The sequence below is a fragment of the Salmo trutta genome, chromosome 6 (assembly GCF_901001165.1).
Source record: "Salmo trutta chromosome 6, fSalTru1.1, whole genome shotgun sequence".
NCBI classification, from domain to species: domain Eukaryota; kingdom Metazoa; phylum Chordata; class Actinopteri; order Salmoniformes; family Salmonidae; genus Salmo; species Salmo trutta.
In genome coordinates, this window is record NC_042962.1 from 21246908 (window position 1) to 21264113 (window position 17206).

Here is a 17206-nt window from a genome sequence, read left to right on the forward strand (position 1 = left end):
GAGCCTTAGGTCATTAATATGGTCGAATCCGGAAACTATCATTTCTAAAACAAAACGTTTATTCTTTCAGTGAAATACGGAACCGTTCCGTATTTTATCTAACGGGTGGCATCCCTAAGTCTAAATATTCCTGTTACGTTGCACAACCTTCAATGTTATGTCATAATTACGTAAAATTCTGGCAAATTAGTTCGCAACGAGCCAGGCGGCCAAAACTGTTGCATATACCCATTGGCGAAAATCTGATATCAACTTTGGAGGGGACAATTACATGAAATTTTCTCAAGAGCAATTCCTGAGGGGGACACCAAAAGTAGTGCTGTAACACATAGCCTACATTGTAATATGGTAAATGTATATTGAGGAACCAAAGAAATAAGGTGTTTGCTGTACTCCTAACTACCGGTACCCAAAACTACACAACTAATCACAACAGCAATACCATTGCCTTCAACAAATCTTAGTTCAGTCACCAGTTTAAGTTGAGAGTGGGGGTATCCATGGCATTTTCCAATTATGTTCCTATTTTACAAGTCAAAAAAATTGAGAACCTTTCATAATGTTGCCAAACAAAGACTCAACAAACTTACCTGAGACTCCCTGTCTCTGCCAGTCTGTCCCTGCATATCTGTCCCCAACTCTGCTGTCTGTGTGCCATCGGTTGCCTGCTCAGCCTAATGACATCATTGTGAAACATTTCCATTAGAATTTAATTTCTTTCTTATGAACATTTTATCAACTAGTCTTTGAGATATTAGGCTACTAGGGTTCTTACTATGCGTTTTGGTGTATTGAAAAATACTCTGATGTCCGTCTTTTATTTTTCTGCCATTTTTCTACCTGGCTGGCTGGCTGGCTACACACACAGTGTGTAGGTTATTTACAGTAGGAGATGGGCTTCTATCATCTTCAATCATTCTATTTGGGCTTCGATCTAAAAGGTAGCTAGCAAATGTGAAACGGATTAAAAAGACAAGAGTTGACAGCTGTATGAGTTCACCATTTACACAACATATGCTGCAACCTTTTGTAATTTTAATAGTTTATTTCATATTGGCTGGCTTCCAACAATAGCTGAATTTGCAAAGCTAGCGAGCACCAATTCAGTTTCAGTGGTGTTTGCTATAATCTTTGCTACCCGGGTTAAATAAAGGTGAAATAAAATAAATTAAAGTTCCCTTGCGTCAATTTAGCTTTTGCAACGAGACCATTAAATATATTTAAGACAATGGTAGAAGAGAGTGTAGTTCTGTTCAGTTTGGATTTCAGTTTATCGCTAACCTTATCACAGGGACTTTGAAGCACTAACTTACATCATCTGCATGCTGATTCCATCTTTGACGACGCCACATAAATGGAATAGGTACTAGCTAGCTTAATAGTTCATATTTGCACGCTAGCTCTGCATATTCAGCTAGTGTGTGTGCGCGATTGACTGGATTAACCTCACGTCAGTTACGTGCATTGAGTGCTTTCAGACAGTAGATACGACCTCTCTGTTACGTAGCAAGGTAAGGAACTGGCAGTGGATCAAACCATTGTGAGGCAAAGGGTGGGGGGGTTGCAATCTTTTGAAACTTAAAAACGCGCTATTAAGTGTCTATAATCAGCACAATTGCTTTCATTGCGTATTATTAATATTATTTAAATTACATAGTTATGTTTCAGTGATATATTGGGGGGGACAAATCATATTTTTCCCAGGATGGGGGGGTCATGTCCCCCCCGGGATTTCCGCCCCTGCATATACCCCGACTCTGCGTGCAATGAACACAAAATGACACAATTTCACCTGGTTAATATTGCCTGCTAACCTGGATTTCTTTTAGCTAAATATGCAGGTTTAAAAATATATACTTCTGTGTATTGATTTTAAGAAAGGCATTGATGTTTATGGTTAGGTACAGTCGTGCAACGATTGTGCTTTTTTCGTAAATGCGCTGTTCTTAAATCATCCCCCGTTTGGCGAAGTCGGCTGTCTTTGTTAGGAAGAAATAGTCTTCACAGTTCGCAACGAGCCAGGCGGCCCAAACTGCTGCATATACCCTGACTCTGTTTGCAAGAGAAGTGACACATTTTCCCTAGTTAAAAGAAATTCATGTTAGCAGGCAATATTAACTAAATATGCAGGTTTAAAAATATATACTTGTGTATTGATTTTAAGAAAGGCATTGATGTTTATGGTTGGAGCAACGTGTACCTAAGCGATTATATGCAACGCAGGACAGGCTAGATAAACTAGTAATATCATCAACCATGTGTAGTTAACTAGTGATTATGATTGATTGATTGTTTTTTATAAGATAAGTTTAATGCTAGCTAGCAACTTACCCTGGCTTCTTACTGCATTCGCATACATTGTACTCCTCATGGAGTGCAATGTAAAGCAGGTGGTTAGAGCGTTGGACTAGTTAACCGTAAGGTTGCAAGATTGAATCCCCGAGCTGACAAGGTAAAAATCTGTCGTTCTGCCCCTGAACAAGGCAGTTAACCCACCGTTCCTAGGCCGTCATTGAAAATAAGAATGTGTTCTTAACTGGCTTGCCTAGTTAAATAAAGGTAAAAAAATATATAGATATATATTTTTTTTTAAATCGGCCAAATTGGCATCCAAAAATACCGATTTCCGATTGTTATGAAAACTTGAAATCGGCCCCAATTAATCGGCCATTCCGATTAATCGGTCGACCTCTAATATTAACGATATAAATTGTTATATTTAGTGTTGATAAGCACATGGATGTGTAAAGAAAAGCAGGACCCACAGGGAAACCCACCCATTGGTCGTTCTCCACCCAGAAAAAACTCCCTGTAAACCATTTCCCCCCTTCCCTGACCCCTTCCTCCCTAGCCACAGCCCCCCTCCCCAGTTTCCCAACTCTGCACCATCATTACAGGGATGCAGCATAACGGTGAGTGGCAGCCTTACATATGGAGTCTCTTAAGCAGTATACTTTTCTGACCCATCCAATCAATAATAAATTAGACTACATTATATAGAGCAGGGATGGGCAACTCCAGTCCTCAGCGCCTGCTTGGTGACACACTTTTGCCGCAGCTAACACACCGGACTCCAATAATCAATTAATCATGATCTTCAGTTTAGAATGCAATTACACTGAACAAAAATATAAAATGCAACATGTAAAGTGTGGTCCCATGTTTCATGAGCTGAAATAAAACATTCCAGAAATATTCCATACACACACAAAATGTATTTCTCTCAAATTTGCTGCACAAATTTGTTTACATCTCTGTTAGTGAGCATTTTTCCTTGCCAAGACAAACCATCCACCTGACAGGTGTGGCATATCAAGAAGCTGACTAAAGAGCATGAACATTACACAGGTGCACCTTGTGCTGGGGACAATGAAAGGCCACTAAAATGTGCAGTTTTGTCACACAACACAATGCCATAGATGTCTCAAGTTGAGGGAGCATGCAATTGGCATGCTGACTGCAGTGTCTACCAGAGCTGTTGCCAGAGAATTCAATGTTCATTTCTCTACCATAAGCCACCTCCAATGTTGTTTTAAAGAATTTGGCAGTACGTCCAACTGGGCTTACAACAGCAAACCACGTGCATGATGTTGTGTGGGCGAGCAGTTTGCTGAGGTCAACATTGGCGGTGGGGTTATGGTATGGGCATGCATAAGCTACGGACAACAAACACAATTGCATTTTAATCGATGGCAATTTGAATGCACAAAAATATTGTAACGAGAAACTGAGGCCCATTGTGAGGCCCATTTTTTTAAAGGTATCTGTGACCAACAGATGTATATCTGTATTCCCAGTCATGTGAAATCCATAAATTAGGGCCTAATGAATTTATTTCAATTGACTGATTTCCTCATATAAACTGTAACTCAGTAAAATCAATGAAATTGTTGAATGTTGCATTTATATTTTTGTTCAGTATAGTTTAAATGAACTGTGTGAAAAAGTGTGTGTCACGCCCTGACCTTAGAGATCCTTTTATGTCTCTATTTTGGTTGGTCAGGGCGTGAGTTGGGGTGGGCATTCTATGTCCTTTTTTCTATGTTTGGTATTTCTTTGTTTCGGCCGGGTATGGCTCTCAATCAGGGACAGCTGTATATCGTTGTTGCTGATTGGGAGCCATACTTAGGCAGCCTGTTTTCCTTTGGGTTTTGTGGGTGGTTATTTTCTGTTTAGTCATTTGTTACCCGACAGAACTGTTTGACTGTTGTCTTTTGTTTATTTTGTAAAGTGTTCTCTTTTTACATTAAATTTCAAAGCACTAACCACACTGCGCCTTGGTCTACTCCATTCAACAGCCGTTACAGTGTGACACGACTCCAGCCCCCGAGGACTGGAGTTGCCCATCCCTGGTATAAAGAGTCTCATATAGACGCTCCAGCAGACTCCTTTTCTTAATAAACTAAGCTTCCACACTATTCTATCCTCGATTCCCCTCTCTGAGGTACACCTGCTGTGCAGACAGAAACAAAGTAAAATTTGATGCCTCCAGCAGCAGCCTTCGGCAGATTTTATTCTGAAAATGGGCCCCTAGCTACAGTACATTGATAAGGTATACTATGAGTAGAGTCAGGCAGGCCTACATTATAAAGCCATTGTAATTGGAGGGCTGGTGTGTGTGTGTGACGAGACACTCCAAGCGGCAATTGATGGGGTTGGAAAGTGGCGCCGTGACTGGCTCCAGACAGACATGCATGTACGGTCTCATTTGTAATCCGCTGTTTCCTGTCTCGCGTGGCGATGGTCGGATATGAATAAGGGAACAAGAGAAAAATGAGAGGAACCCGAGAGGGAGATGAAGTGATTTACGAGCCAGCACAGTCAATCCAAGGTCCTCTCTAATCATTAAACCCAGGATTTTACCCCAATGCAAATGTTTCATCTAAAAGGGTGTGGGGTAAAGGAGACAGAGGCATGACAGAGAGAGGGAGAGAGAGAAGTAGACAGGCATGAGACAGGGAGAGAGACTGGGAGAGACAGACAGAGAGTCAGGAGAATGAGCGCAAAAATAGTCATCAGAAAACAGAATAATGAAAAAGAGTGGAAAAACCCCCATGGTCATAAACCTGTAATAAGTCAATTTCACTTCCGTCTCTTCATTTCACTTCCGTCTCTTCGCAGCAATTCAGAATTCATTCTTCAAAAGGTTCCCTGAACATTTGATTAGGTTTCTGTGAATTAGGAATGTTGGAAACATTCTCCAGCTCCCTCTTTCCTTCCTGCCCTTACTCTGATTTATTGGCCTTGTGAATAAAATCTAACGCAGCAGAACCAGCCATAGAAGTCAGTGAAGACAGTTTCTCTCACATAAAAAGTTGCACGTTAAAAACACTTGCTCCAAGAGTACAGGATGGGTACATTACTTCCCACTCAATTGGCAATGAACATTTTCCATAACAGTGGGAGAGAAATGTGGCAGTCATCATCAGGACATTAGGGTTGATATCAGGGACCAGCAGGGAGCCACCCTTCACCCCATCGTCCTCTGATTGTTGTGAACAAAGTATTTTAGGTGGTGGGTCGAAGCCGGAAAACAAGAAGTTTATCGATCCCCGTCAAGGGAGGAGCAGATTTTTTGTATGACTAAAATATTTTGACATTTGTTGGGCGGGCGCCTTTAATTCTTGCACATTTTCTCATAAAAAGTATATTTCAACAGTGTCTGCTCAGGCAAATTGACCAAACTTGGAACCTATCAGAACTCCCGTACATACCGCTCGTGACAAAGATAGCCAATGGCCTACTTCCATCTACGACGTTAACAGTCTCGTGTGAAAACACGAGCTGCTGTCTGATGAAGAGGAACAGATATAGTTAGCTACCAAAGACTGAAATCAGATAAATATGTTTGAGTGCACTTGAAATATGCAGAATGTAATACGAATTGTTTTGATCGCATGAAGAGGCAATTCCGTTGACCATTTAGCCAATTTATTGAAAGCTAGCCAATGTTACAGACTAGCCTAGCCAGCTGCTATAAATGTTAATGTGTTTCATTAGCCATCTCAGTGAATTCAACATTTTTTACCATGGTATGATTATATGTCTCCTTTCAAGTGACTAGCTGCAGGCTGAATGAAACACTCAGTCATGTACTTTGCATAGAAACCCAAATAAAAGCATGTAGATAGAAAGATGTGTGTGCGTGTGTCATGTATGCTAGAATGGAGGTTTAAAAACGACAGCTGCATATGCATATTAGCCAATACATATGGCATAGCCAACGCATATAGCATACCTTGCAATACAATCTAAAAACAGCTGTACAATGTGCTCTGCAATAAGATACCAGTTTGATTTCTAAACCAGATGAGTTCTCAAATAGCAGCTACCCAATAACATGATGGGCATGCATAATGTTGAACGCATTGGAATATAAGTGTTACAACTTCCGCCGAAGTCGGTCCCTCTCCTTGTTCGGGCGGCGTTCGGCGGTCGACGTCACCGGCTTTCTAGCCACCGCCGATCCACTTTTCATTTTCCATTTGTTCTGTCTTTGTCTTATCACACCTGGCTTCACTCACCAATCACTTGTTTATTATTTAACCCTCTGTTCCCCATGTTGTATTTGTGAGTGATTGTTATTTGTTACATGGATGATTGTCAGGCGTTGCACTTTTGTTTTAGACTGTGTTTTTGGCACTTGTATGTGTTATGTGCTGTCAGTTGGTAACCGGTATTAAAGTGTGCCTGTTTATTATACTCCGCTCTCCTGCACTTGACTTCGCCTCCCATATACACGCATTACAATAAGGTATGGAGAATGATAAAGAGCCTTTGGGGTTATAGAAAAGGCAGTTGGGAAATGAATGTTTGATTTTCAAATATCAGTAATGTGAGTATATTTAGGTGATTTAAATTGTTTCCTACTAACTTCAAGGATGACGGTGCCAAAAACTTGCCAATCCATTCATTATTCTACTAACTAGGAGTGTGTCAGACATGTTTTCCATAATGTACTTTCAGAAAGTATTCACACCCCTTTACTTTTTCCACATTTTGTTGAATTCAAAATGTATTAAATTGAGATTTTGTGTCACTGATCTACACACCCCCCATAACGTGAAAGTGGAATTTTGTTTGCAGAATAAAAAAGATTGGTAGATATTTTAAAAAAAATCTGATGTTGAATATCCCTTTGAGCATGATGAAGTTATTAATTACACTTTGGATGGTGTATCAATACACCCAGTCACTACAAAGATACAGGTGTCCTTCCTAACATAGTTGCCGGAGAGTAAGGAAACTGCTCAGGGATTTCACCATGAGGCCAATGGTGATTTTAAAACAGTTATAGTTTTAATGGTTGTGATAAGATAAAACTGAGGATGGATCAACAACATTGTAGATACTTCACAACACTAACCTAAATAACAGAGTGAAAAAGGAAGCCTTTACAGAATACAAATATTCCAAAACATGCATCCTGTTGTCACGTCCTGACCAGTAAAAGGGGTTGTTTGTTATTGTAGTTTGGTCAGGGCGTGGCAGGGGGTGTTTGTTTTATGTGTTTTGTTTTTTTTGGTTAATGTTCTATGTTAGTATATTTCTATGTTCGTTCTAGTTTTTCTATGTTTAGTTTATTGGGTTGACCTTCAATTGGAGGCAGCTGTTTCTCGTTGCCTCTAATTGAAGGTCCTATTTAGTAGGGGTGTTTTTTCATGGGTTTTTGTGGGTAGTTGTTCCGTGTGTAGCTGGGTGCCTCACAGGACTGTTTTTCATCGTTGTTTTTGATTAAGTGTTTATTTTGGTTTTCTTCATAATAAAGAAGATGTGTATACACATTCCCGCTGCGTTTTGGTCCCATCCTTATGACGAACGTGACAGAACTACCCACCACCAAAGGACCAAGCAGCGGAGGAAGCAGCAACAGGAGGACTATACAGAGTCATGGACCTGGGAGGAGATTCTGGATGGGGCAGGACCATGGCACCAGGCTGGGGAATACCGACGCCCTAAGGAGGAGCTGGAGGCAGCCAAGGCGGAGCGGCGCCGTTATGAGGCATTATACGCGCCGATGGGCAAACCCGAGAGGCACCACCAATAAATGTTTTTTTGGGGGGGGCACATGGGGACTGTGGCTAGGTCAGGTAATAGACCTGAGCCAACTCCCCGTGCTTATTATGGGGAGCGTTTGGCGGGGAGAAGAGTGCCGGTCTATGCGGAAGTGCGCACGATCTCGCCCATGCGCACGCACAGTCCGGTGCGAGCGATCCCAGCCCCTCGCAAGTGCCGTGCTAGAGTGGGCATCCAGCCAGGTAGGAGTATGCCTGCGCAGCACATCTGGCCACCAGTGCGTCTCCTAGGCCCAGGCTACCCTGCGCCTGCTCTACGCACTGCAGCCATCAGGCCTTTGCACAGCCCAGTTCGCCCTGTGCCAGCACTCCGCCCGTGCAGGGCTATTTGCTCCAGCCCAGTTCGCTCCAGACCTCCCGTGCTTGTTCATGGCCCGGTGTACCCTGTTCCTGCTCCTCGCACTAGCCCTGAGGTGCGTGTCTCTAGTCTGACGCCTCCAAAGCCAGCACCATGCACCAGGCCTCCAGTGCGTCAGCCCAGTCCAGTTTGTCCTGCTCCTGCTCCTCGCACTAGCCCTGTGGTGCGTGAAAATAGTCTGGCGCCTCCAAAGCCAGCCCCACGCATCAGGCCTTCAGTGCGCAGTCCCCGTCCAGAGTTTCCGAAGACAGTACCCGTCTAGAGCTTCCGACGACAGCTCCCCGTCCAGAGCTTCCGGCGACAGTGCCCCGTCCAGAGCTTCCGGCGACAGTGCCCCGTCCAGAGCTTCCGGCGACAGTTCCCCGTCTAGAGCTTCCGGCGATGTCCTACAGTCCGGAGCCTGCAGAGACGGCTCACAGTCCGGAACCGACAGAGACGGCCCACAGTCCGGAACCGACAGAATCGACCGCCAGTCCGGCGCAGCCAGAGTCGCCCTCCAGTCCGGAACCGGCGCAGCCAGAATCGCCCTCCAGTCCGGAACCGGCGCAGTCAGAGTCGCCCTCTAGTCCGGAGCTCCCAGAGTCGCCCTCCAGTCCGGAGCTCCCAGAGTCGCCCTCCAGTCCGGAGCTCCCAGAGTCGCCCTCCAGTCCGAGGTCTCCAGCGATGCGCATCACCCCGAGGTCTCCAGCGACGCGCATCAGCCCGAGGTCTCCAGCGACGCGCATCAGCCCGAGGTCTCCAGTGACGCGCATCAGTCCGAGGTCTCCAGCGACGCGCCTTAGCCCTGAGCCTTCAGCGGGGGTGGACAGGTTAGGTTGGGGACTAAGGCCGGAGCCTGAGCCACCTCCATAGTAGGAGGATTGGGGAGGGGGGTGTAGCACAAGAGCCTGGCCACCCTCCTTTCCCTCGCTTTAGTTTGGGATTATCTTTGTTTTGGGGTTTATTTTTGTGTTTTTTGTTTGAGGTGCATCCGGGGTCTGAACCTTTTGGGGGGGGGGGGGTGTTTGTTTTATGTGTTTCGTTTTTTTTGGGTTAATGTTCTATGTTAGTATATTTCTATGTTCACAGGACTGTTTTTCGTTGTTGCTTTTGATTAAGTGTTTATTTTGGTTTTCTTCATAATAAAGATGAGTATACACATTCCCGCTGCGTTTTGGTCCCATCCTTACGACGAACGTGACACCTGTTTGCAACAAGGGACTTAAGTAATACTGCAAAAAATGTGGCAAAGAAATGAATACAAAAAAAGTTATGTTTGTGGAAAATCCAACACAATACATCACCGAGTAGCACTTCATATTTCCAAGCATGGTGGTAGCTGCATCATGTTATGGGTATACTTGTCATTGGCAAGGGCTAGGGAGTTTAAGGAAAAAGGACCAGTACGAAAAAAGTATGGAAATGTATGAACTCACGACTGTAAGTCGCTCTAGATAAGAGCGTCTGCTAAATGACACAAATGTAAATGTAAAACGTAAATAGAGCTAAACACAGGCAAAATCCTAGAGAAAAACCTGGTTTAGTCTGCTTTCCACCAGACACTGGGAGACAAATTCACCTTTCAGCAGGACAATAACCTAAAATACAAGGCCAAATATACACTGGAATTGCTTACCAATACGACATTGAATGTTCCTGAATGGCCAAGTTACAGTTCACTTAAATCTTCATAAAAATCTATGGCAAGACTTGAAAATGGCTGTCTAGCGATGATCAACAACTAACTCGATAAAGCTTGAAGAATTTGTAAAAAATTATAAAATGGGCAAATATTGTACAATCTTAGAGACTTACACCAAAAACAAGGCATTTCTGACATGTATTTTCTCAGAGGGTGAACACTTTTCTAATCAAGATATACAGTATATTAGTGTTGTATTTTTTTTATTAATGTTTAATAAATGTTAGAATCTTTCTTCCACTTTGACATTAGATAATCTTGTGTAGATCATTGATCAAAAATGACAATTAAATACATTTGAATTCTTCTTTGTAACACAACAAAATGTGGAGGGGTGTGAATACTTTAAGGCACTGTACATTCGAACGAAGAACACGATCGCAAACAGTGTTTCACCATTTATTGAGTACGGGGACAAATAGCAAAGGTGTCTTAGGCAGTATCTAAGTATAGTGTAACCTACCAAGCAATTATTGGAACAGTGACCCATTTTGTTGTTTTCACTCTGTACTCCAACACTTTTGAAATTATACAATGACTTTGAGGTTAACGTGCAGACTGGCAGCTTTAATGTGAGGGTATTTTTCATCCATATCTGGTGAACCATTTAGAAATTACAGCACTTTTTGTACATAGTCCCCCCATTTTAGGGGACCAAAAGTATTGGGGCAAATTAACTTATACTGAACAAAAATATAAATGCAACATATAAAGTGTTGGTCCCATGTTTCATGAGCTGAAATAAAAGATCCCACAAATGTTCCATACACGCAAAAACTGTATTTCTCTCAAATGTTTTGTTCACATCCCAGCATTTCTCCTTTGCCAAGATAATCCATCCACCTGACAGGTGTGGCACATCAAGAAGCTGATTAAACAGCATGATCATTACATAGGTGATATGTGTAGTATTTGATCCCATATTCCTAACACGCAATGATTACATCAAGCTTGTGACTACAAACTTTTGAATGCATTTGCTGTTTCTTTTCAGGTGTGTTTACGACTATGTAGTGCCCAATAGAAATTAATGGTAAATAATGTATTGTATCATTTTGGAGTCACTTTTATTGTAAATAAGAATATAATATGTTTCTAAACACTTCTATATTAATTTGGGTGCGACCATGAGTGAGATAGCACAAATATCATACCCCCAAGACATGCTAACCTTTCACGATTGCAATAACAGGGGAGGATAGCATTTTTTTGGGGGGGGGGATTAGGATATTTTTGCATCTAACTTTCTCACTCATCATTATTCATGATTCATTCAGGACTATCCGTAATCATGGTAGCATCCACATGAATGTACTGTATCATTGTGTCATTTCAAATCCTAAGTGCTGGAGTACAGAGCCAAAAGAAGAAAGAAATGCTTCACTGTCCCAATAATTAAGGAGGGCACTGCATATCAAGTGCTGTGGAGGGCACAATTTTACAATGTTGCAGTCCAGAAATTAGAGCTTAACCATCTATGCCAAAAGCCTGGGCCTCTGATGGAGTCTGTAGATCTGTCATCAACGCATGCTTCAGTATTTCCGCTTCTCTCTAGGAGCATTTGTGTGCCCATAGGCATATTGAAAGGATTCCACCCTGGTCACCAATGAAGCTGACCAATATAGAGTGGCTTCAACAGAATGCAATCTAAAGCCAGTGTGGTCCAGACACGAGAACTACCATCTATAGCAAAAGCCTGGGCTCCTGGCAGGGGCAATAGAATTCTCCCCACTGCATGTTACAATAGTAAAATATTCTGTTTGTCACCTGTTAAACTGATTCTACATTGAATTTTGTCTTTGAGATGCTCAAACGAGCACTTGCATCTGTAGTTGGTGTTCTTCAACTCTAAAATGGACTAGACTGTAAGACAAAACCCACAAAGAAAAGACTACAGGCAAATACATACGTGGTCTTTGTCTAAATAGTGACGGCAGGGCTAGTTCAAACTGCAGGGCTTGATGAATAGATCATTGGAGTCAAAAATGAGAAACAATGAATAAAGATGCTCAAACAAGCATCTGTATCTGTAGTGGCTGTTCTTACATTCTAAAATGCACTAGATCAGGGGTATTCAAGTCTTACCCTGCAAGGTACAAGGTCCGGAGCCTGCTCTTTCTGTTCTATCTGATCATTAATTGCAAGCACCTGGTGTCCCAGGTCTAAAACCAGTCCCTGGTTAGAGGGCAACAATTAAACAAATGCAGTGGAATGGGCTTCGAGGTCCAGAGTTGAGTTTGAGGGCACTAGACTGTGTAAGACAAAACCCACAAAGAAAAGACAACAGGCAAATGCATGTGGGGTCCCAATGTCTAAATAGTGATAGTTGAAACTGCAGTCGAATGGTTCTTCTCACAGGTGAGTAAATGACCCCATGCTTGGTGAATAGCACTTGGTTGATCTCTGGGAGCAGGATACAGGAGAGTTGAATAGATCCTGTCATATAAAAGTGAGAGACAAGAATGAATAAAATAAATCACAGCAAAGGAATGTAGTTTGTGAGCTAGAAAATGAACATCCTGACAGTCTGAGGCAAGGTGCTCTGCAATCATCCTATTCCACCTATTGACAGGGATAAATGTGGCATTTCTTATTTGTCAGTATGAATTCAATTAGTGGGTCCTGCTTTGATGACTATATTAGATTTACACTACTTATCCTATCGGTTTTTGTGGTATTAAATTATTACTTGGATTAAACTGATAGCTAAAACGCTCCTTGTCCCTGAATGGCATGCTAGCGATACAGCCATCTTCTCGAACTAGCTACCAACATATCTACTTGTAACTAGCAAGCTAGCTACATTACCATGGTTGCTGTTTTCTAAGTTGGGAGTCATTTTACAGCATCACGTTTCTATAACTAAATATAGAAACATGATGTTAGATTACAAATAAAAAAAATATATATATATACTCTACCTGATAGCAGTTTGTCGGACGGAGATCGACAAACTGTCTACTACCAGCTGTCTACTACCTTAGATATGGATAAAGTGATAGTAGACATGATCAGCAGAGATAGTACCATGGACAGTACACGAGTTGAGATTTTTTTTTACAGTTTAGTACTCCGTGGCATTTGCCTGTCCAGCTAGCCAACATTAAAGTAAGTATTTGAAAAACGTGCAAGAATCCAACAAACGGAAATGTGTTTAGAAGAAATAAATACACAATTCGTAAAAACCAGCTCCTCCCTTCGTCAGAGATCGATCATCTGGAGAACTAAAGCAGATAGCTTGCTATGGCTCACCACCTATTTGGGCTGGGGTGGGAATGAGCAGGCACGTGTGTGTGTGTGTGTGTGTGTGTGTGTGTGTGTGTGTGTGTATCAAGTTAACTTTAATTAGCCGTACGTCCAGGATACATATGCTTACTTGTAGGTTCCTGCAACAATGAAACAACAATTTGAAACAAAAGATAAGTATACAAACAATGGCTCAGTAGAATAGAATTACATTTTTAGCACAAGTATAATACAGGAAGGTACAAATTATATTATTTACATGTGTTTTGGGGAAAGGGGGGATTGGGGGCCAGTGTTTAAGTTGTGTAGTATTTAGCAATAATAAATACAAGTCCGGTAGCAGCAGTTGTGATGTGTGTGTAGCATGAATGTATATGCGCGCGTGTGGGTGAGTGTATGTCTGTGTGGGTGTGTGCATGAATGAGTGCATGTGTGCTAAGGTACGGAGAGTCAGTGCAGGCGGTCAGTCCAGTTAAACTGTTCTGATGGCTTGTAGATAAAAACTGTCTCTAAGCCTGTTGGTAACAGACCTCATGCTCCGATACCGTCTGCCTGATGGTAAGGGATTGAACAGCTCGTGGCTGGGGCGTGTGGGGTCCTTGATGATGCTGCGGGACTTCCTCGGGCACCGTTTCAAGTAGATGTCCTGGATGGGTGTGCACACGGACCTGTGATGTACTGGGCCGTCTTCACCACCCGCTGGAGGGCATTGCGGTCGTAGATGCAGCATTTCCTGTACCAGGCTGTGATGCAACCGGTCAGGATGCTTTTGATGGTGCAGCGGTAGTATTTGGAGAGGACCCAGGGTGGCATGCGACATTTCTTCAGCCGCCATAGGAAGTATAGACGCTGTTGCGCCATCTCGACAAGAGTGGCGGTGTTGTTGGTCCATGTCAAGTCCTTGTTGATGTGGATGCCAAGTAACATGGGGCTGCAGTATAGTCTGCTGTTCTTGTTGATGTAGATTGGGGCATGTTCCCTCCTCTGCTTCCTGAAGTCAACAATCAAACTCCTTTGTTTTGCTGACATTGAGGGAGAGGTTGTTGTCCTGGCACCACAATGCCAGTTCACTTACTTCCTCCCTATAGGCTGACTTGTCGTTGTTGGTTATCAGGCCTACAACGTGGTGTTGTTAGCAAATTTGGAGTTGGTGTCGTGCAAAGCCACGCAGTCGGTGGTGAATAGGGAGTACTGCAGAGGGCTGAGGACACGCCCCTGTGTAAAGAGTCAGTGTGGAGGAGGTGATGTTCCCGATCCTCACAGCCTGTGGTCTGCCCATCAGGAATGTGTGTGTGTGTGTGTATGCGTGTGACAGTGATTATAAAAGAGATAAGCATCAGACACCTCTCCCAGTCTCACATATACTTCCTTTGCTTCACTCAAACGTTTTCCTAATACCGCAACAGCCCCTCATTTCATTACTGCCGCATTATCATTCCGTGCCGGGGCTACGACTTGCCACATCCCAGGGATATCACGCTCTACGCGATCGGTGGCATTACATCCAGATGAGTCGGATGATTAGCACTACATTGGGGTGAAATGCAAATCCAATGTTTATTCCAGGCCCCGGAAAAGCGCAGTGCTATCTATAATTGGTTCCTGCCCAGTGAACACCTGCATCTTAACGCCAGAGCACAAAGCTCTTGCTGAAGACGGGTGGAGGGCAGAGGCAAATCCCTTCCAGAGCCTGCAGTCAGCAGTCAGAGGCCTGTACATTAATCAGGAGCTCTGGGGCCCCTGATGAGCTGCTCTCTAACCAGGGCTGGGACAAAGACTTGCCCCTTTCACCCAGACACCAATGGACATCAAACAGCTTGGAGGCATGACGTGATTCACCCATTGCTCTTCTTCACTCCACTGTTTCCTCATGTAAGTAATCTGGACGCTAACCACTAGCAGGTAGCCTAGTGGTTAGAGCTTTGGGCCAGTAACCAAAAGGTTGCTGGATTGAATCCCTGAGCTGACAAGGTAAAAATCTGTCGTTCTGCCCCTGAGCATGCAGTTAACCCACTGTTCCCCGGGTGCCGAAGCCATTGATGTCGATTAAGGCAGCCCCCCGCGCCTCTCTGATTCAGGGTTAAATGCAGAAAACACATTTCAGTTAAATGCATTCAGTTGTACAACTGACTAGGTATCCCCTTTCCCCAGTAGATATACAGTAAACTGCCAAAATAAAGGAAACACCAATTGGGTGTTCAATTGGGTTGAGATCTGGTGACACACACACACGGCGGCAGGTATCCTATTGACACTTGATACATGATCCTAAGCATGCTGAGATGTTAATTGCTTAATTAACTCAAGAACCACACCTGTGTGGAAGCACCTGCTTTCAATATACTTTGTATCCCTCCTTTACTCAAGTGTTTCCTTTATTATGGCATTTACCTGTAGTTTGCCCTGTATATAATGATGGTTGTGGAGTTTCACTGATAGCACAGCAGCAGCAATGACTCTTCTCTTCCTGTGCCCTATCATGGATAACTGCTGGAAATCACGGATAACTCCTGTGCCCTAACTGCTGGAAATAGTTTGATTCCTGCCAATGCCACAGTATGCAGGGAGATGGAGGATGTCAAACGCTGGTTGTCTTCCATTACCTAGGTGATCTCTTCATCGAGGCGCACGCTCTCATTTTAATGAACAACGGCCGACACTGGTAGTTAGAATGGGAGAATGGATGGGCGGCTTAAGCCAGGGAGAAGTGCTGTGGGTCTGAATTAAGGCCCTGGTCGGAGGGAAAGGGAATACAAGATGTCTTAGCTCGCTGGAGTGTGACATTAAGCTGCAAAAGCAGGATGACCCATTGTGAAAAGGCCAGTCTCCCACAAACAGAATATATGGCAAGCCTTGACAAAGACACTTGTGTCCACTCATAGATGAGATGATTGCTTCAACAGACACTGTGCTTCTTCTGAATAGAAGTGTTAATACGACAAATGGATTGTTATTGATAGATAAGACGCCATCATTTGAAGTATGTACACGACCGTTCAAAAGTTTGGGGTCACTTCGAAATGTCCTTGTTTTTGAAAGAAAAGCACATTTTATGTCCATTAAAATAACAGTGTAGACATTGTTAATGTTGTAAATGACTATTGTAGTTGGAAATAGCAGATTTATTATGGAAGATCTACATAGGGGTACAGAGGCCCATTATGAGCAACCGTCACTCCTGTGTTCCAATGGCACGTTATGTTAGCTAATCCAAGTTTATCATTTTAAAAGGCTGATTGATCATTAGAAAACCCTTATGCAATTATGTTAGCTCAGCTGAAAACTGTTGTGCTGATTTAAGAAGCAATAAAACTGGCCTTCTTTAGAATAGTTGAGTATCTGGAGCATCAGCATTTGTGGGTTCGATTACAGGATGAAAATGGCTAGAAACAAAGACCTTTCTTCTGAAACTCATCAGTCTATTCTTGTTCTGAGAATTGAAGGCTATTCCATGCGAGAAATTTCCAAGAAACTGAGGATCTCGTACAAAGCTGTGTGCTACTCCCTTCACAGAACAGTGCAAACTGGCTCTAACCAGAATAGAAAGAGGAGTGGGAGGCCCCGGTGCACAACTGAGCAAGAGGACAAGTACATTAGAGTGTCTAGTTTGAGAAACAGATGCCTCACAAGTCCTCAACTGGCAGCTTCATTAAATAGTACCCTCAAAACACCAGTCTCAACGTCAACAGTGAACAGTCTCAGTCAACAGTCTCAACATCCCGTGTGGCTCAGTTGGTAGAGCATGGTGTTTGCAACGCCAGGGTTGTGGGTTCGATTCCCACGGGAAATGTATGCATTCACTACTGTAAGTTGCTCTGGATAAGAGTGTCTGCTAAATGACTAAAA

General features: G+C 43.1%; 1 protein-coding gene across 1 annotated transcript in view; it reads right to left on the reverse strand.

The window, feature by feature from the left end:
• LOC115195642 (vesicular, overexpressed in cancer, prosurvival protein 1) overlaps nucleotides 1–17206 on the reverse strand; it is a 92289-nt gene that overhangs the window by 52820 nt on the left and 22263 nt on the right. The window lies entirely within an intron of this gene.